The sequence below is a fragment of the Gossypium hirsutum genome, chromosome A07 (genome assembly GCF_007990345.1).
Source record: "Gossypium hirsutum isolate 1008001.06 chromosome A07, Gossypium_hirsutum_v2.1, whole genome shotgun sequence".
NCBI lineage: Eukaryota > Viridiplantae > Streptophyta > Magnoliopsida > Malvales > Malvaceae > Gossypium > Gossypium hirsutum.
The window spans coordinates 26080282-26102172 of NC_053430.1; the positions used below are offsets into that span (position 1 = coordinate 26080282).

At 32.4% G+C, this 21891-nt stretch overlaps 1 long non-coding RNA gene across 1 annotated transcript; it reads left to right on the forward strand.

Annotated features, from left to right (window-relative positions):
- Positions 1–21050: 21050 nt before the first annotated feature.
- Positions 21051–21626, forward strand: LOC107956504 (uncharacterized). Its single transcript, XR_001700133.2, has 3 exons — positions 21051–21223; positions 21357–21497; positions 21588–21626. It is a non-coding gene; the product is annotated as an uncharacterized lncRNA (long non-coding RNA).
- Positions 21627–21891: the final 265 nt, after the last annotated feature.

Consider the following 21891-nt stretch of genomic DNA (forward strand, 5'->3'; position numbering starts at 1 on the left):
AGTTGGAGTATAGTATACGCGTAAATAATAAGTAAGTTGGTGTTATGAGTTTGTCTGTGTTCTGTATATGCCAGTAGGCGTACTCTATGTAATTCATGTATGATCTTCAGAAGGGTTTAGTTAATGTACAAAGTAATGTATTATATGATTTTTCTTTAGAACTCACTAAGTTCAAACCTCTAATTCTTTTTTCCTTCTTATGATTGTTGATGGAAGGAGATTTTTTTCAAGGACTACACCAAGGTGTTGTTACGATTGTGAGCTAACTATTTTGTGTCATTATCATGCATGTCTTATGGGGGTGGCGCATAACTGTATTTTAAAAAGGAATTATTTAAAGAACTTATTTTTGTTAAGACTCTATTTTGATGAGATTTTTATAAAGTACTAATATTTGGTTTAAGTTAATAAAATTTGTTTACAAAGTTACCATATTTAAAATTATATGACGTATGACTTGTATATTAGTTTTAAATTGGTGATATTTCTTTCACCTTAATAAAATAACAACTAAAATAATTATATATATAACTTTGTAAGTATTATTCAAAGTTTTCACCAAAATGTTTTAAAGTTGGTTTGTTTTCATGTAGTGGTATAAGAAAGATGTCAGACAAATCAAAGAAAACTATTTGAGAAGAGATAAAAAGTCATAGCCTCCTTCTACTTAAGAGCAGACTTTATAAATAGTATGGGCACAGTTGGAAACATTTTCAGAAACATTTTCTTCACAATGATGGTAAAGATGTTTGATCAGTATCTGGAGAATACTCAAATGCCCCAGCCACAACAGCCTCACTAACCACAGCCTGAAGTGGTTCGTCCAACATAACTTGCCCTACCAATACCTACTATGATTCCATCTAGAGTTGACCCTGTGAAAGAATTTTGTAAAAGAGGTACTAAGGAGTTTTTTGGGGATAACAGTGATGATCCCATTATGGCTGAGAAGTGGTTGTCTTGTGTGATAAAAGAATTGAAGTGTACACCAAAAGATAGTCTTTTATGTGCCATATCTTTGCTAGAAGGAGAAGCTTACCAGTGGTGGGAAACATTGATTAGTGCGACTTCTAAAGAGATAATTGACTGGGACTTCATTTTGAAAATGTTCAAAGAAAGACACGTAAACTAGATGTATGTTGAGCAAATGAAGAAAGAATTTTTGTATCTAAGAGAATGAAGAATGTTTGTGATGGAATATGAGTGAGAATTTTTCAGACTTAGCCGTTATGTTAAAAACATGTTCCAAACAGAAAAAAAAATGTGTGGTAAGTTTGAGTGGGGCTAAGAGATGAAATTCATGCTTTAGTAGCAACTTCTGAATGTAAAAGTTTAGCAGCAATGGCAAATAAGGCTCAAAAGATGGAAACTATTAATAGAGATAGAAGTAGAAATTTTGAAAGAGAAAATATGAAGAGGAGAATGACTAGTCCTCCACCTTTAGCAATTTTTAAGGAGCTCAGAGATCAAATTTTTTCAACTTCAAGAAGAGGTTCAAAGTTTACAAGTTTCAGGCATGAAGGATTTAATCGATTAGCCATTTCAATAGCAAGTTCTAGTGGGTCTAGAGTGGTAAGAAATGTTAAATATGAACACTGTAGTAGAAACCATAGAGGAGAATTCTGGAGACATTCAGGGGCATGTTTTCGATGTGGATCTAAGGATCATATGATCAAATATTATCCTTTTAAGCTAGAAGCAAGCATAGAGCAGTTTGTACAAGGACTTTAGAAGTTTCAGCAAAAGACCAGATCTGGAATGATAGCAAAGTCTAGTGCGAATATGTCGTTTCCTTAGGATCAATTGCTACGCTAGCCCTCCTTCACATCTCCGTAATCAGGTGTGAATATAGGAGTCTTTATGTGTGCCCTTCGACACATTGCCTCATATTTACAAGAATCTAGTCTCCCACGTTAATTTTTCAACCCTGCAAGCTAGCGTATAAGAAAAGAGCACGATCATGGGTAACTTTCCTGATGTACTGAGCAGGAAACAATTTGGTACTAATAAAGTACATCCACATTTTGACCTCCTGGGTCATAATTAACTGCTGAAACCTTAATGCTTCTTTGTTTATGGCCTTTCAGACCTATGTACCTCTACCGTCGGTTAAAATATTTATTATCTCATCGTAGTGTACCTCACTATCTTGTAAAATTTCGTAAAAGTCTGGGGTATAGTGACGTGTCCTATGAAATGTTTTGATTGTAGTCGAGGAGGCATCTACGAAAGTACCTCGCACGAAGACTTTGTTGTCTTGTGCATTTAGGAAATTCACGTAGAATTTCTGTACAATCGATATCATGAACAATTCTAGAGGTTGTTGGAAAAATTAGGACCACCTTAATCGATCAACCCTAGTTATGATTGGGTCGTGAAATAATTGTGTGGAAAAATCGAATCCACGCTCGAGAATTAGTAGTTTGTCTACAAAATTTTCAACTCGAGTTGCGATGTCGTTGGAGACAAATCATCACCTCGATTCAATGGGGCATCGTGCTCCTTTATTCTTGAAGACACTAATCATTTACGAGGGCTATATTATGAAATTTCAACAATCAATTAGAACAATTGAATAGATCTAAAAAAATTTGGGTTCTCTACTCTATTTTTTCAAATATAGTGCAAATATTAAAAGATTTAGAGCAATTGAATATCACCAAGGTTTTGGTTGTTGTCGAGACGGTCGGATTATGGTGCTTTCTTGTCAGCAACCATTATTTTTCACTGAAGAACTTGGTTGCTGCACTTGTGGAAGGATTTTTGGTTTATGAACTACTTAAAAGTTAATGATTAAAGTTTAGGAATGAGAAAAATTAAAGAACTATGGGTGCTTGAGCCCTTGAAGGGTGGAGAATGGTGGCAGTGGGAGAGAAAAAAAAAGAATGGTAGTGGCTGACTAGGGTTTGTAGTTATGAGATCCCTTTTATAATTGTCTCCATGTTGTGACAAGAGGTTTCAACTCATCACAACATTGCCTCATTGGTTCAAGCTCTAAAACCATTACACATTGGCTCGTTGCAACATTCTATGCCTCTTTTCGCAACGTAGAGCCTTTTGTCAAGATAACACGATACGACTCGTCATGACGTCACCATCTGTTACATTGCTTGTTGGGCTAGCTCATTATGATGTTTCCAAGCCACATTGAGATGTGGCTTGCTCATCATGACAATGCAGTTTCCCACGTCGAGATGAGGATAGCTCGTCATGATGCCTTGTTGAGGCTCGCCATGACGTCACGACTATTTTTGTCCTCCCCATATGTGAATTTTTTACTTTTCATTTCATCCATTTTTTAACTTTTTACGAACTCAGCAACCCCTAAAAATATAGAAAAAATACTCTAATTAAAAAAATACTTAAATAGAAATTAAGAATTTGAAATTAAACGAAATTCAAACGAAAAGTCTTTTTTCAGATTCGGGGTGATCCATAGCTATTCCTTCTTCGAGATACTGAAGAAGATGATAAACGAGAGAAAATGATACAAAGTTGGGAAGAAAATCATCCTTAGGAAACCATTTCCAGCTATTTATAGTCATTCCCACTCTATTACCAACCTCATGAGAACCGTACATTCACCATCATTGTGTCCCCCATAATGGAATCGGCTAGTACCTTTTAAATAAGTAAGATTTGGTTCTCAACCATGTCCAATTTCGTTTCCAGCTTTCCCATTTCTTTCAATGTAAGCCGCCAACTTTTGATCTCTTTCAATTTAGTCCTCCAATCATTTCAAATTTCTGGTTTATTAGGAATCTGGATGTTACAAAACCCATATGTTTAAATGCTTGCCAACTTAATACCTTGACTACGCTATTTATGTCAATCAAAATTCTATTGACTTGAAAACTAGTGATTGTAGCTAAGATAACCAAAAGGTCATTGCCTTCAGCACCAAGACACTTTACCTTATCTCATTTATAGAAACCCATTTGCCATGCCATAAAAGGGCGAGGCTTTTCTGATAGGGTAGTCATTGACATCACATTACAAAGGTACACTTTTCTCTTACTATTGGATCTTGCCTGGTTCTCATTAGAACCCACGATGACATTATTGACTCCTTCTAATCGCCTGTTTTCCCTTACCTTTACTTATATAATCTCTGCGAGCATATAAAGAACATGCGCTTGTATCGTATGAACCCTTGTAACCTCTAAGCTTCCATATATGAGCTAAAAACTACTTGAGTTGGCCCTTATATACCGCGGACTCATTGCATCACTCAAATGGACAAAATCTTCTATTTTGTGGTCAAGTACATGGTGAAATTGACATCTTTCATTCAAGTTATCCCTATAAAAACTAGGCTTCATGGGTGGTGATGGATCAAAGATTCCCTGGTGCTTAATTTAAATAAGGATTTAAGTTGGGGAAGTGGTTAAATCATGGTAGGAATGAAATTTGTTATATGGAGCTCTATTTTGCTTCTTTTGTTAGTGATGATTGGATCTGTCATCGTTGAGGATCATTTGATACCTAGGAGAATTGTTTAGGCTATAAGTTAGTTGCCCCCTTAAGTATAGCTGATTCATAAAGTCTCTCCTTGACTTGTCACCAAGTGGTGGCCTACCTCACTTGGAATTACCAAAGTTTCCTAGAGTGCACTGAGATTCATGGTGGAAATGAGCATTGCCCTTTTGGATTTCATTGCTCTCGATGAACCTATGAGTTACTTCATAAAGGGAGGACAACTTCGAAGGTGATTTTCTAACCAAATTATACTTTAAAAATTTATGATTGGTACCTAACATAAATGCCTGAATTGTAAAACCATTTGATACATCTTTAGTGATCATTATCACAACATTAAATATCTTGACAAACTCTTTTAGGGACTTGTCTTCTTGTTGCTTAATCAACATCAAGTATGCTGGAGATTATTGCATGTTTTATTTGCTAGGGACCTACTCATAAAAAAATATTCAAACCACTCAAAGTTGGAGATAGAGTGCTATGGAAGTACCTATGTAGGATCTTTTAAGTTCATCAAAAATGCTTTACACTTATCTTCATCCAAAGCACTCAAAACGTTCATGTGGTTTCTATGATATGTTAAGTGATCTTACAAATCTTTGCATCCTTCATACAACATCTTAAGAAATTTGACCGTTTGAAGGACATGATGCCTGAGTATTTCAGGAGCTAAGGGCTCATTGGTTTAATTCTTGGGTAGGCCAGACAATTGTGCCTTCTTGAAATCTTATGTTTCTTTTCTTAATTGCTGCATTTTTATCCTCAAAGGCATTTCATTCAATAGAAGAACTCAACTAATACCATGGTCTGCAAGATCGCTTTTACTCTTGGTATCATATTATTGTATATGAGTGGAATGAGCTATCTCGTCTTTTTGATTTTGGGGGGCTTGCCTTTGAGACTCTCTAATTGCTATTAATTCTTCAATAATCTTCTCTCTCTTTTCATTCCTCAAATACGTTTCTTGGTTTTTCCAACTGTTCCTGAAGAAACTTTCTCCTTACCTTTTTTGTTAGGAAGATAACAACTCCTCAAGTGTTCATATTTTCCTACATTTTTTAAAATTTTTGTGATCCTGATTAAAGATTCTGATAGCTCTGATTAGGCGAGGGGCATTAGTGTGGCCTTGTGGGTAATAATTATAGTACCATGGTGGTGGGTGTTTATATTACTACAGATAGAGGTTGTACTGTGCATGTTGATTGTCTTAGGTTGCCTTCTTGGTACTTGTTTGCCCGCAACCAAAGTCTCTTAGGGATATCAACATGGGAGTTACGCTCGATAGTTAGAGGGGCATTAGTATTTAGATTTGTCATTGTGCTCTATGCTCATCGCACCTAATTGTTGATGTGTTGAATTGACAAAAGGTAAGTGGATTAAGATAATGGTGGCGGTTCACTCAGACTGGATGGAAAGCCATCGCGTTTGATAGTTGGAAAGGGTAGAGAAGATGAATGAGGAGAAAAAGAGTAAAGAGTTTCTTGAATGTGTTGTCTTTATTTGCATTCTTAATGCAATGAGAAGGCTTATATACGCGAGCTAAGGGTGTGCCACATGTTAAGATCTCATTAGTGGCAGTGTCACATATTGTCTTCTTATAGAAGCAACTATGTGACTTTGAAGGTTAATGACGTGACCTCTTAAGATACCCGAGCACTCAATAGGCACGAAGTCTCATGTGTTCTAGATAGAGATAGTCTTGTGCAAAAATCCCTTAAGTTCATCGTGGAGCTACCCAATATCATAGATTTGCTCAATGTGAGGTCAACTTGAAAAGGAAATGTGTAAGGTGTATGGGGGTGGTATAACAATATTAATTTTAATACCTACAAAATTAATACAAGTAATAAGCAATAAATAGGGTAATAAAGCGATTAATGGCTTATAGCTTCACCACTATAATAATCATCATAATTGTTTTTTTATGATTCAAGTATTTCTTATATTTCTTTTATGGTACATGAAGGTTAATATTTTTAGATATTCATAGTTATCTCTTTCAATAATATTTTTTTCAGAGTTTAAACTTGAGTTAAGTACCTTATTTTTACGAAGATGATTATATAATATGAGTTGTTTTGAAATAATTATTAATGGTATACCTAAGAATATACACATCTTCTTACTTCTCAGTAGATAAAAATCCCAACTATTTTTACACATTCCCTTAGAAATCATATCGTACTTGAATTCTTTAATGACATCACATTTCATAAAAATCATCATGATATTTAAATCCCTTCCAAAAGAAAAGAAAAGAAAAGAATATATATATAAACAAAAAGGAATAACAGAGAAAATTTTCACAAATTTCCCCATGCTTTTTGATAGGGATGTCTTTTTTCTCTATAATAAAGTCCCCAAAGGAATGTAAAATGGAAACATAATAAATAATTACAGTTGTACCAAAATACCTCTATGATCATTTTTCATTATTTGTGGGGTTTGATCTATCTATGGGGTATAGATCAATCATCATATCAATCAGAAGCTTGAAAATGATTTTGAAAACAATAGATGGAAGCAAATAATGAAAGGAAAATCAGTGAAAAAAAATCTTATCTAATTAATTAATTTATAAAATCATCTTTATAATGAAAATAATTATCAAGCTTAGATATATTTGGTCAAATTCTGCTATCAATTTTTGTATTTTGAAAAATTGTAGATTTAATCTTTATATTTTAATTTAGTTATTTTTAGTCTCTATATTTTCTAAAATTTAAAATTTCAGTTCTCAACAAACAATAACAGTTAAATTCATTAAATTCTATTGTTTTCAGAATCTAATGCGTCAAATATATTATCATGTGTAATGTCATGTTAACTTATTATTTTCACATATTACTCACTAAAAATTTAATTAATTGATTAAAGATCGTCATTTGCGTCTCAAAAGTATAGAGACTTAGAATGATCCAATTGGAGAAAATGGGCTAAATTGATCATTGTACACATAGTACATGACTATTAATTGAATTTCACCAAATAAATTTAACTTCTACCGCTTGGGTCAAGACTAAAATTGATCAATTCGAGAAGTATATGGACTAAATTTGACCAAATTAAAAAAATACAAGGACAAAAATTAATCAAATAAAAGTACATACACTAAATTCATAACGTTCGCAAAGTATAAAGACTAATAACAAAATTTAACCTTAAATTTCAGGTCTTGTGACACTTTAATTTCCAAACCGTGACATTTTTAATTTTTTTTTCTATAAAATGAAAATAGAGAAGAAAATGAATTGGTATAGGCGTGTCCTTTAATGAGCTAAAAGGAAAGCAATTTTCATGAGGGTATCCACTTTAACCATTACTGAAGGGAGCCATCTTTCTCCCCAAAAGTAATCCAACCAAGATATTATACATTAATAATTTTACCTTATGATGGATCAATAAATCTCATTGATCTTCTTTACTAACAAACAAACCAATTGCTCAAACTTTGATTTCCATTTCATACGTGTGTGCGTACGTTTGCTACCTAATCTTTTCTCAAAAGCAACTAGCTAGCTACCCTTCTTTTCTTTTCGATTTTTTGGTTCATTAGCTAGCCTTCCTTTCATGTACTTCCAATCTTTCTAACATATATAGTATATTTGTTTTCACTCCATTTATATAGTATAATTATCACAATTTCAAAAGGATATCTCAATTATTAAGTATCTGTATGGAGTGCATAATAATAATGTGAATGTATTTTAGATTGTTTTATGTGAAGATTAGAAATTAGACCTAAATAAAGTCTAATCAGAATTACTACTATCATTTTTCCCTAGGGATGGGTAGGGATGCTACTAGGTTAGATCAATGAATTTAATTTACTATCAGAATGCTAGGGTTTAAATTAAACCTGTTGCAGTACTTGGAAATATACCATGTTATGCTTGCACTTTGTTTAATTATAAGCAACAGCAACTCAAGATAAACCAAGTGATGAAAAGAATGAAAATATTAATTATTTACATAGTTTATGGATGGGTATTCTTCCTTTAAATGACCCAAAAACAATCTCAAAATGAATGAAAAAAAGGGTTATCTTTTTTTGTGGTGAAATCATGGCCGACAAGAGCATCACCAAAATATATATAGCATTTTCTTTAAAGTACATAAATGTTCCTAACTTTGACATGGGAGGTGGAATATAATCAGTAGCTTTTTTTTCCCCTTTCTTTGCTTTTACTTTGGGCTTAGGTGGAAGCTTACATTTTCTCCCACCAAATGATGGTGGGACAGGAAAATATTTTATGAAACTTCAAAAAAGACCCAAAAAAATAGGTTTTAAGAAAGAAGTTAGGGTTTTGAAAAAAGAACAATAAAATAAAAACTGTTTCGAGGTTTACAATGATAATGTCTAACATTAGGCTGAAAATATATCCAAAAAGATAACAGTAGAAACGATTTTATGTTCCCTAAAGTTGGATGATATGGGGTTTGTAAGTTGATGGACCCATTTCCAAAGATTTCTTTCTTTATTACATCTGTTTTTACAGCAAGATGCCAACATCTAAAACCCATGAAATTAACTGTTCGTTCTTACTCTCCACACAAGCAGTGTGCAAATGGTTCTAGCTTAGAAAGCCTTTTACTTGATCTAAACCGAAAATTTTGGATACATGATGTAAAAACATAATACAATTATACAAATATGGTAATTAATAAACATAAAAATATGTTACCAAAAATAATAAATAAACATAAAAAACCATGTGATAAACATCACACCACACATTTAAATACAATTAATATGTTTAACATTATATGTTTTAAATAAGAAAATTTGATCTACTGAATTCAAACTCAAATTTCACCTAATTTAATTTCATCATAAAATATTAATAATATAAGTTCATCTAATTCAAAGATAAATTATTCAAATAAATATAATATAAATATCAAATAGTTCAAACTTAAAATAATTCAAATTCTTAATAATTCATCTAAAATAAAAAAAGTCTCAAACTTAAATTATTCAAACTCCAAATAATATAAACACAAAATTTACATAAATCAAAATAGCTCTAAAATTTTAACCACAATTTGGCTCCATCAAGATTAACCAAACGCGTCAAATTGACAAAACTAAATATACAATTAATATGTTAAACATGACGTGTTTAATACACATACAATTGTACCAAAAAGAATCAACAAACATGAAATTTATGTGATAAACATCACACAACACATTTAAATACAATTAATATATTTTAAACTTTTTTTTTGAAAAATTTTAAAAACAAGTCGGCTTGATAGTGCGTTTCTCTGTCTGTCGAATAGCAAGTTTAGTATTTTTTTCTAAGGTTTTGGGCGACTTTGGTTTCGTATTTGAATCTAGGTTGAAGATTCCATAGTTAATAGAAGAAGAACTAGAAAATCTCAACATCTCAGATGATGAAGAGGAGATTTTAGAAGGACAATGAAATGAAGTGAGGAGGAGTATAGACTATTTTTGGTAAGGAAAGTTTTCACAAATAGTGTAGTCCACTTTCCGTCCATGAGAACACTACAGGAAAATAGGGCTTTAGCGGCGTTTTTAGCGGCGTTTTATCAACAAACGCCGCAAAAATTTTAAAATACAGAGCAATAGCGGCGTTTTAAGAAAAACGCCGCTAAAAACAGAGCAACAGCGGCATTTTTTACTAAAACGCCTCTAAAAACAGTTAGCGGCGCTTTAGGTAAAACGCCGCTAAAAACCAGATCATTAGCGGCGCTTCGGGTAAAATGCCGCTAAAAACCAGAGCATTAGCGGCGCTTCGGGTAAAACGCCGCTAAAAAACAGAGCATTAGCGGCGCTTCGGGTAAAACGCCGCTAAAAACCAGAGTATTAGCGGCGCCTTCGATAAAACGCCGCTAAAAACCAGAGCATTAGCGGCGCTTTCGGTAAAACGCCGCTAAAAGTCATAGAACCCCTAAACCGAACAAAAATCATAAACACTGAGCTTATAACCCCTAAAAAAATAATTATTAAAATTTATGGTTATACAATATATTAAACATTCTCTTATATAATCGTAAAAGAGATATATAGTATTGAATTTAAAATATTAATTAAATTAATTATCATTATAGTTTAAGATATATGGTTTAGGGTTTAAGCAGGTTTATGAGTTAACTATATATGGTTTAAGATTTACGGTTTAGGAGTTAACTAGTAATTGAAGGTTTATGATGAATTATGGGTTTAGGGATTATGATTTAGGGTTTAAAGGTTAGGGTTGAAGTTTACAATGGGAAAATTATTAACTTCTTAAGAGATAATTTTCTTTCCAGATTCTTATAACATACATGGGATGCTATTAAGAAAGGGTGATTTTGAATGTGGAATTAGCATTTGTTGAACTATTAGCTAGAAATTAACTGAAGAACATTTAAGATTCATGCTATTTTGTATATACTCATATTATTTAATATAAGAATATAAACATATATATATGAGTGTTTTTTAATTTGTACTACACTAACATTGCCCACACAAATTCCCAATAATATGTATACGATTATGGTTTAAGGTTAGCAGTTTTTAAAGTACTTAATTTATAGTTTGGGCTTTATGGTCTAGGAGTTATGGTTGGTTTAATGTTACCGATTGATTTTGGGGTTTAAAGTTTGGGGTTAGGGGTTAGGGGTTTTGTGTTTGTGGTTTAAGGTTTAGGGGTTTAGAGTATCAGGTTTAGGGTTTTAAATATAGAGTATAATTGTGTACATGAATTCTGTAATTTGATGTAGATCTTGTAAAATATTTACGCGTTATTGATATAATAAATAGCATCATGTATTTTTTAAATTAATTTATATGCATACATAATATGTAATTTAAAATGTGTATTAAATAAAAATTAAGTTTCAACTATAGTTAGGGTTCAGAGTGTAAGTTTATTGTTTGAGGTTTAAAGTTTAAGGTATAATATTGTTATTATTGAATATTGAATATTTAGAATTTTATGAGATTCTTGGGAATTTGTACTAAACCTAATATAAATATATGAAATATAGATATTGTACTACACTAACATTCATCACAGTAACATTATTTAGATATAATTTAAAAGAAATTCTAAATATATAGTTTTAAATTTTGATCAATTTTTATAAAATATTAAGGTATTAGCGGCGTTTATGTATAAACGCCGCTAAAGATCAGAAATAGCGGCATTTTTCAAGAAAACGCCATAAAATTTCATTATACATTACAGTAAAACGGCGTCGTTTCCTCTGAATAGTAATGGCTTTAGCGGCGCTTTTGTAATAAACGCCACAACTCGTATTAGAACGGTGTCGTTTTATAGTGTAGATAAAAGAGGCATTAGTGGCGCTTTGCTGAAAACGCCGCAAAAGGTCTGATTACTGGCGCGTTGCTGAAAACGCCACAAAATTTCCATATTTTAAACGGCGTCGTTTTTTTCTCTCCTGAGGTTTATGGCCTTTACCCGAAATCAATTTCATTTTTTGCTAAGTAATTTTCCCCCATTTCGTCTCTTGCTTCCCTAAATCCCTAAAACACCTCTTCTCTTTTTTCCTCAAATCATCCCCTAATTCCCTAAACTCGAAATCCCTAACATTTTCCCCAAGTCCCCTTTTTTTCCCCTATTCTGTTCCCCCATCCCCAGAATCGCTAACATTTTCCCTTTCCTCTCGTCGATGGTCATATGCTTCATGGGTTTGAAATGGTTAGTTTTTGAGTCCCCTTCAGATTAATGTTTAGTTACTGTATTACTTGCCTTTTTTTTGTTTGAAATGGTTTGAAAAATCTCGATGATTATACCCTTGTTTAAAGTAAACCCAATACCGGGTCTGGTGTTTCTGGTGCTGTTTTTCGAGATGTTGATTAGGTTTGCGGTTTCTTGTAAAGCTAGGGTTTTGTCTGAGATTTGCATAATTGTCAACAATGTAGGTGTCCTGATAGTTTATTTGATTATTATGGGTGATGTTATGTCTGGTTCGGTTCGTCATATTGGGGTTCTCGATCAGTGGTTAGGACTGGTTTTTGGGTTCATTCGGTTGCAATCTTTTATGTACAATTTTTGGTGGTTTATGATATAGTTTGGTTTTGTGAGGAGGGGGCTTTCTTTTTCTTCTTTTTTTCAATTTGTAATCAAACTCTGTTTTCTCTCCTTTGTTGATTTGGTTTAACTTTTGATTCTATTGAAGTAGAGAACTGTACCTACAAATGTTTGAAAATAGTGATTTTGAATTTATTGAATAGGTATTTAAACTGAGTTGAAATCATTATTATAAAAAATTTTAATTGAATATAATTTTTTTTTCCAAATAAAATTAGACTTAGAATATAAAACAGATAAAAACATTTATGATTATCTACATGCATAGCTAGTGTTATTGTTGAACTATGTTTAAAGTGAACTGAATTTGAATTTGAATTTTAATATTTGATTCAAATAGTTGGATAATATGATCCATTTTTATTTTTAATATATTTATTTGATATTATTTAAATTTAAGCTAAGTTGTTTAGGGTAATTCGATATTTACTTTAAATTAAAAATAAATTGGGTCAGTCTCGAATTAAATTTTAAGTGAATCAAAACATTTTCATTGGTTGATGTTAGGTCAAGAACACCTTATTACAACGAAATAGAGTGTGAAAATAAAGGAACCTCTTTCCCATCCATATAATAATAATCAGGCTGAAGCTTGAATGGTTTAAAAACTTCTTTTGGACAGTGATGTTTACCTCATAGTTTATGTTCAATGAATCAATCCTATCTAACATGCAACAACAGCTTATATATATTGGATCTACTATAAGGACTATGAGGTAAAAACTTCTTTTGGATAGAGATGTTTACCTCATAGTTTAAGGTAAAAAAAGGTCTTTGGCATTAACAGTAATATTGTTAGTGCTTATATATATTGGATCTACTATGATCCCAAATATATGGACAGCTTTCAAATTTACTGGAGCAACAACAGCTTACTGTCTTTTAATATGTATACAATGTAACTTACTGTCTTTTAATGGTATTGAGCTTGGTCCTATTTCTCCTGTTAATGTTATACCAAATTGCTGGCTGTTTTTTTAATCATTTTATTTGTTTATTCCCACTTGTTATTATGCAATATAATTAATATTATACCAATCATTAAATGTTGTTTATTTTTAGAACTCATTTGATTGTTTTGTCGACCAAAAACAGACTTTTGTTCTTCAAATGCAATGAGTAGGGAAGTCTCTCGACATTATTAGAGATCAATCCCAAGCATCTCTAAATAAACCCTCAAGAAAACATTTTTGTTTCAATCAAGGTAACATGTTTTTCCTAACATTTATGTTTCTTTCAACATGTTTTTCCTTTTATGTTTTCAATGTTTAATTAACATTTAATTACATTCCTAAATTTTTAATGTTTTTCCTAACATTTAATTAACATTTTAATTACATTCCTAAATTTTTAAGCTTATTTCATCCACTCTTTTTTGTGTTTTGTCTCGATTTGGCTTCCTTCGTTAAGTTTCCTGTAGAAGCTTACTTATCTTTTATTTTCAAGAAATAGATTTAGGTAATGGAAGATGTATGCCTGTGTGTTTGTGTCTCTATATATATATATGTATTTGGCACTAGATGAAAGCTTTATTCCAGTTTTGAAATATAGACCAAGTTTTGCATACATTGATCAATTTCTGGCTCTTTTCCTTTGAATACATGGTTCTCTTGATACTAAATACTCAGGTACTTTCTGCATATTCTGTGATTCTTATTAGATAAGTTATATATCAACAGTTATGTTAGTTTCCATCAAGGCCTCTGTAAACATAAAGTTGGTATTCTGGTTAGGAGAAGTTAATGTTTATGAGTTTTGTGGAGTATGATTCTGCACATGCAAAGTTGGTTTGTTTCAATCTGTGCATTTTCATGTTTACATAATAATGGTGATTCCATTTTGGTTATTTAGATGTTCTTTTGGTCTATTTTCATGTTTCTATCCAACTTATGTGTTTAGTGTGGACTTAGATTGATTTAAGAGTTTATTGCTGTCTTGTTGCTCACGTTTTATATAATAAAATTGTTATATTTTGGTTATTTAGATGTTCTTTTGGTCTGTTTTCATGTTTCTATCCAACTTATGTGTTTAGTGTGGACTTAGATTGATTTAAGAGTTTATTGCTGTCTTGTTGTTTACGTTTTATATAATAAAATTGTTATATTTTGGTTATTTAGATGTTCTTTTGGTCTGTTTTCATGTTTCTATCCAACTTATGTGTTTAGTGTGGACTTAGATTGATTTAAGAGTTTATTGCTGTCTTGTTGCTCACGTTTTATATTGTTGAATTCCTCTATTCATTTTCTTTCAGTTATGTGAAGAAATTGGCTGTGCTTTGACTGCTTTCTTATCCATTTGTTTATTATTTTTTATTGTTTGAATTGGAATTGTCCTGGGGTAGTTCTGCATTTATTTGCCTGGTACTGAATGTTAAAAACTGCATTTACTGTTCTGCGTCCTGGAAAGGGACCTTTTGAGTTTTGAGCTTACTGGGCTGTTGTTTGGTTTTTCAATCTTTGCAGTAAAACCAGGTTTATATGAATTTACAGTTTTATTGACAGTTTTATTTTAGCATGCAAGAAAAAGACACTTTACTTGCTTGCGAGAGTAATTTTTCATGGTCTTTTGGGAACCTACACATTAGGTTGTTAACCTGTTCATGTCTAGTTCTGTGTGAATCATTTTATCCTCACTTGTTTCCTGTTGGATTCTTTTTAGTTTCATACCCTCCATACTACCAAAAAGGAAGTGCTCTGTGAGACAAAGTCAAAAGTTCTAAGATATTTTTTTCATTATATAGTTTTTGTTCACCAAACCTAGAACTTAATAAAAATGATGGTTGTGAAATTTTATAAATAATGTTCCTGAAATGTTGGTAATGAACCAAAAAAGAAGAGAATTGCCTGCCATGCTGAAAATTCTTGATGAGAGTCAAGAGAACAAGAGGTGGCTGTTGTCTTTAAACGAAATTGTTAGTATTGGAGTTTTTTCTTTTGCTTTCTGTCTTTAAAATATTGATATTATTTCCTATGATGCTCTGATTCATGTGTGAGTGGGAATGAGCATGCTAGTATTTGCTTGTACTTATTCTGAAACCTGTTTTCAGATGTAGGATAATGTGTTCGATTTGGGCACTTTAGGAAAGTCAAGGTTTGAAGAAACAGCTGACTGGATTTGCTAATTGTGTTGTGTGCCTTGTATTTACAATTTTTTTGCAGAGATGGAAGTCATTTATATGCTCATAAAAGATTTTGTATTTTTTTTCAGAAATGGTTTGAAAAGATGTGCAGTTTTGCCAGATTTTGCTGAGGGGTATAGCTTCATTTACTGCTTCCTGCTCCTCCTGCAAGTATTGGTTCAACTGAAGCTGCCATTTAATCTTCGAATTAAAATTTGGTACTGATATAGATAAAGTTTTTATATTTTCTTAAACTGAAATATATTTGGTGCTACTCTTATAATCTTACATCTGTTCTAGGTACTATCGAGCACCTGAAATAATATTTGGTGCAACTAAATACACCACAGCCATTGACATTTGTTCTAGGTACGTACAGGCCGTTTAGTTGCTAAATTTTTTTCCTTATTTCTATGCATTTCACTTTAAATTACTTAACAAATATTACTTTTTGGACTCCAGCCTCTGTTTGCTGTGAGAGTGGAGTAGACCAGGTACGTTTTATTAAGGTACGCTTTTAAATATTTTAAAGATTCAAAGTATATAGGCTGGAAACTTGACCTTATAGTATTAATTATTTGAAGTATGAATAAGTATGAATTAATTTTATTACCATATATGTAGCTTGCTTGTCCATTATAATTACAACAATAGCTGACCTTCTCTCCAACCTTATTTTAAATATTTTAAAGATTCAAAGTATATAGGCTGGAAACCTGACGGGTTGCCTTATATCGAGCTGCAAGATATAATGGATCCTCCCTAGGTGTAACAACGCCACGTATGATGAATCTTAAAAAATTCAAAAAGAATTGAAAAAAGTTCTATCGCTATTGAATATTTATATAACCTTAATTTATTTCCACTTTACTTATAAAAATTAAACTACGATTCTTTTTTGATATTATTATATTCAAATTACTATTTTGTTATATTAAACATGTTTGATTTTAATATTTATTATTTTTAAATGTCTTTAAAATTTATAGCTAATTTTTATCAAATAGTATTATTAATTATTATTTGAAGTATGAATAAGTTTTTATATTTTGGTTCAACTTAAGTATTATTTGATTCAACTTAAGTATGAATTAATTTTATTACCATATATGTAGCTTGCTTGTCCATTCCTTATTTTAAATATTTTAAAGATTCAAAGTATATAGGTTGGAAACCTGACGGGTTGCCTTATATCGAGCTGCAAGATATAATAGATCCTCCCTAGGTGTAACAACGCCACGTATGATGAATCTTAAAAAATTCAAAAAGAATTGAAAAAAGTTCTATCGTTATTGAATATTTATATAACCTTAATTTATTTCCACTTTACTTATAAAATTAAACTACGATTCTTTCTTGATATTATTATATTCAAATTACTATTTTGTTATATTAAACATGTTTGATTTTAATATTTATTATTTTTAAATGTCTTTAAAATTTTGTTATATTAATAAGATTTCCAAAAAATTTCTATGGAGCTTATAAATAATTCTATTGACCTTAAAAAAGAATTAAAAATTTCAACGACTGAATGGCCAATTATAAATTTCATTTATCAACATAACATTATTGATCATTGTTTAAATATATTATAACTAATTTTTATCAAAATAGTATTAATATTGATCATTACTTAAATAAATTACATAACTCACATAACGTACATAACAACTTACATAACTTAACTAATACATGTAGTTTAATCTAATAATTTCCTTAAAAGCATATAGTTTAAAAGTTCAAATTTCATAACTTACATAATCTACATAACTTACATAAAACATAAATATATATCATATCAAGACTTACATAATAAACAACTTACCCGTGAAACTTATTGCCAACTTTAGATTTCAACAATTACGAAATGGATAGGACTTGGATGAATTTCTCAAGGGCAAGCAACGAGTATCAAAATGGAGTGCAATCTTTTTTAGATTTTGCATTTCACAATTCAAGCCAAGAGAATATGATTCTTTGCCCGTGTAAGAAGTGTGGCAATATCTATTGGCATTATCGTGAAGTTGTCTACGAACATCTAATTGTTGATGGCTTCATTCGGGGGTATAAAAAATGGAATTTCCATGGAGAGTGTACAACTAGTGGAGCCTCTTCGACGATTAATCCGGGTTATCCTTATAGTGGTTACCGTCAGCATGTTAGAGAAGATGACATGGAAGGTATGATGCGGGATGCATTTAATATGCGGAGTGAAAGTTTCCAATCATTTCCACCAAACTATGTTGCATCTGATGATGTCAATATTGGTGGGAATACTTTTATGGAAACGAGAAGAAGTGTACCGGATGAACAACCGAATGAAGAAGCGGCGAAGTTCTACACGTTACTTGGTGAAATGAATGAAGAACTTTATGAGGGATTAAAATTTTCGAAAATGTCATTCTATATTCGCCTTTTCCACTTAAAATGTTTGGGAGGGTGGACCGGAAACTCTTTGACAATGTTGTTAGAGCTTTTGAGAGAAATGTTCCCATTTGCAAAAATCCCTCAATCATGTAAAGACATGAAGAAAGTGAGAAAAGATTTGGGCCTTGGGTACAACAAAATTCATAGTTGCCCAAATGATTGCATGTTGTATTGGGGTGATTGGAGAAATCAACAGTCTTGTCATGTTTGTGGTAAATCTCGTTGGATGAATATAGATGCAGAAGATGTTAATGAGGATGAATATGGGCCACAGTCAAGAAGGAAGCCGAACAAGATTTTGCGATATTTCCCGCTAATCCCAAGGCTTCAAAGGCTATTCATGTCGTCAAAGACAGCTGAGTTTATGACTTGGCATCATGATCAACGAACGGATGATGGATTATTAAGGCATCCAGCAGATTCTTTTGCATGGAAATCATTTGACAATAAATTTCCAAGCTTTTCAAGTGATCCTCGGAGTGTAAGGCTCGGGTTAGCATCTGACGGATTTAATCCTTTTAAAATCATGAGCACCTCGTACAGTACTTGGCCTGTGGTCATTGTTCCTTATAATTTGCCTCCATGGCTCTGCATGAAGTAATCTTCTTTGATATTATCTATGATTATCCCCGGAGAGAAAGGCCCCGGAAATGATATTGACATATATCTGCAGCCACTTATTGAAGAGTTAAAACAATTATGGGCGGGTGTTGAGACGTATGATGTATTGAGAAAGGAGAACTTTTACCTACGTGCTGCTTTGATGTGGACAATTAATGATTTCCTGGCATATGCGAATTTATCGGGTTGGAGTACCAAAGGACGTTATGCTTGTCCTTGTTGTGCTGCTCAAACGTGTTCACAGTGGTTATATAATGGGAAGAAGTTCTGCTATATGGGGCATCGTCGGTGGTTAGATGAAAATCATAGATATAGATTTCAGAAGGCTTTATTTGACGGTACTGAAGAGTTGAAAAAAGCTCCTGGGCAGACCATTGGATCTGAAATCTTATTCATGTTAAAAGATATGGATTTCAGTTACGGGAAGCTGAATCAACCATCTAATAGGCAAACAAATAGACGATCGAGGGATGAATCTGATGATGAATCTGACAAGGAGGATGACCCTAATGAGGCGGACTTGTGGAAGAAAAGAAGTATTTTTTTTTGAGTTGCCTTATTGGGAGCATCACATATTACGCCACAATCTTGATGTGATGCATATTGAGAAGAATGTCTGCGAGAACATCATCCGGACAATTTTGAACGTCGATGGTAAATCAAAAGATAATCTTCAAAGTGGACTTGGTTTAGTTCACATGGGAATTAGGCGTGATCTTCATCCCCAAGTACTTCCTAATGGAAAATATTGGTTGCCGCCTACAATTTTTGCAATGTCAAAGGAAGAGAGAGAAATGTTCTGCACGGTGTTGAAGGATATAAAGGTTCCGAATGCGTATTCATCAAATATATCTCGATGTGTAAGTCTTAAAGATCGAAGACTATATTCATTAAAATCACATGACTATCACATCCTGATGCAAGATCTACTTCCAGTTGCTTTACGGTGCTGTATGTCAAAGAAGGTAACGTCCTGTATAATTGAGCTGTCCAATATAATGAAAGCAATTTGTGGCAAAGTTCTGAATGTTGAAGAACTTGAAAAAGTACAAGATCGAGCCGCTTTGACATTATGCAATTTGGAGAAGATCTTTCCACCTTCCTTCTTCACTATTATGGTGCACCTTGTCATTCATCTCCCTCGTGAAGCAATAATTGGTAGGCCGGTTTTCTATCGTTGGATGTATCCAATTGAAAGGTGCTAATTTATTTCAAAGGCATTCACCTTTATACCTATAGTTACCAGTTTTGATAATGTTGTATATGGTGTTTAGGTTCCTAAGAAAATTGAAGTCTTATTGCCGTAACAAGCGTTATCCAGAAGGATCAATTGCTGAAGGCTACTTGGCAGAGGAGTGTATGACATTTTGTTCTAGATATTTAGATGTTGAAACAAGATTGAATAGACCAAGTAGAAATGCCGGACTCAATGATCCTAACTTGGACAAAACTTATTTATTTCAAAGTTATGGAGAACCAATCGGCAAAGTTGAAATTGTAGAATTAGATAACCGATCTTGGATACAAGCACATAGATATGTTCTTTTCCACCACGATGCACTTGAACAATTACGCAAGTAAGTTCTAGAATATGATAAATATTCTTATTTTTTTATTTGTTTATTTTTTAACGAATTAAACATGTGTTTAACATAGTGAGTACAAACAAATCTTAAGATCTCGTCCACGCTCACGAAGATTACAACATCGCGAGATTAATAGGTTATTCGCAGAATCTTTTCATGAATGGTTAAGTCAAACGGTATGCAACTCAACATTTTGTTGACAAATAATAATGTTTTCTCATAACATTTATAATTACTCAATTTACTTTCGATTCAATAGGTTTGGAGTGGGAATATCGTTAATGACGAAGTTAAATGGCTTTCCCAAGGTCCGAATCGAGTAGTAAAAATATATAGTGGCTTCATCATGAATGGATTCAGATTTCATACCAAATATCGCGAGAGATTGAGGAGAACTCAAAATTGTGGAGTAGTTGTTAATTCTTTAATTACAAGTTACGCTAGTGCTAGGGACAGTAATCCTGTCGAGGGAAATGTGGAGTATTATGGACTTCTAACCGACATTATTGAGTTGGATTATTATGGAAAATGGAAAGTTGTCTTATTTCGATGTGATTGGGCTGATGCTAATACTGCTCGCGGAATTAAAAATGATCAGTTTGGTTTTACAATGGTGAATTTCTCTCGATTAATTCACACTGGAGAACATTTGATAAACGAGCCGTATGTATTTTCTTCTCAAGTTAAACAAGTTTTTTACTCGAAAGATCCAATTGATGAGGGTTGGTACGTTGTACTCCGAAACACCCCTAGAGACTTGTTTGACATGGGGAATGGAAGTAGAGATGACATCGATGAAAGATCAGAAACTTTGCCTTTTCCAGAACAAGACTTAGATGAAAATATCCCTAGTACTAGTACACAATTTCAATGAGTTCGTCAGGATGTAGACGAAGATATTTACGATTTATGATGTAGTAAGATTTTATGATTTTTTATTTATATGTATTGTTACAATATTAACATTGGTCATGTTATATAATTTAACTATTTTATATTTACTATTATTGTTATTTCTTACTAAAATTTTATCTATTTTATGTGTTGCAGGAAAAATGCCTAGAAGAAGATTAAGAGATCTTAGTATTGTACAGAATACTAACAATTCGGAAGAAGTAAGTACTGAACAGCAGACAGTTGTTGGATCTTCAAGCGTGCCGGAGACACTTGACGAGTCTGTGGAAATTCAAAGTAATGTTAAGTTTATTTTACAAATTGTATTAAATTTTATTACTGATTTATTTTTAAATTTCAATATAGTAATAATTTATTATTTTTCAGCTGAAAATGGTGGGACGCGCAGAGGTCGAGGACGTACGCTCTTAACAGATTTATATAACTTAAATTCTGTCGAGCGTGTCAAAGTAACTAGAAACAGCTATGGTCAGCCTGTTGGACAAGAAGCTCGACTTTTAGCAGGCTATTTGGGCATTATAGCACGAAATGCCAATCTATTGCCCATCAACTACGAATCATGGCATAACATGCCTGATAGCAATAAAAATCAAGCTCTCTCTAATATTAAGGTAACAAAACGTTAATGTAATTATAATACTTTTGTTTAAGTTTCATTTATATTTACTTC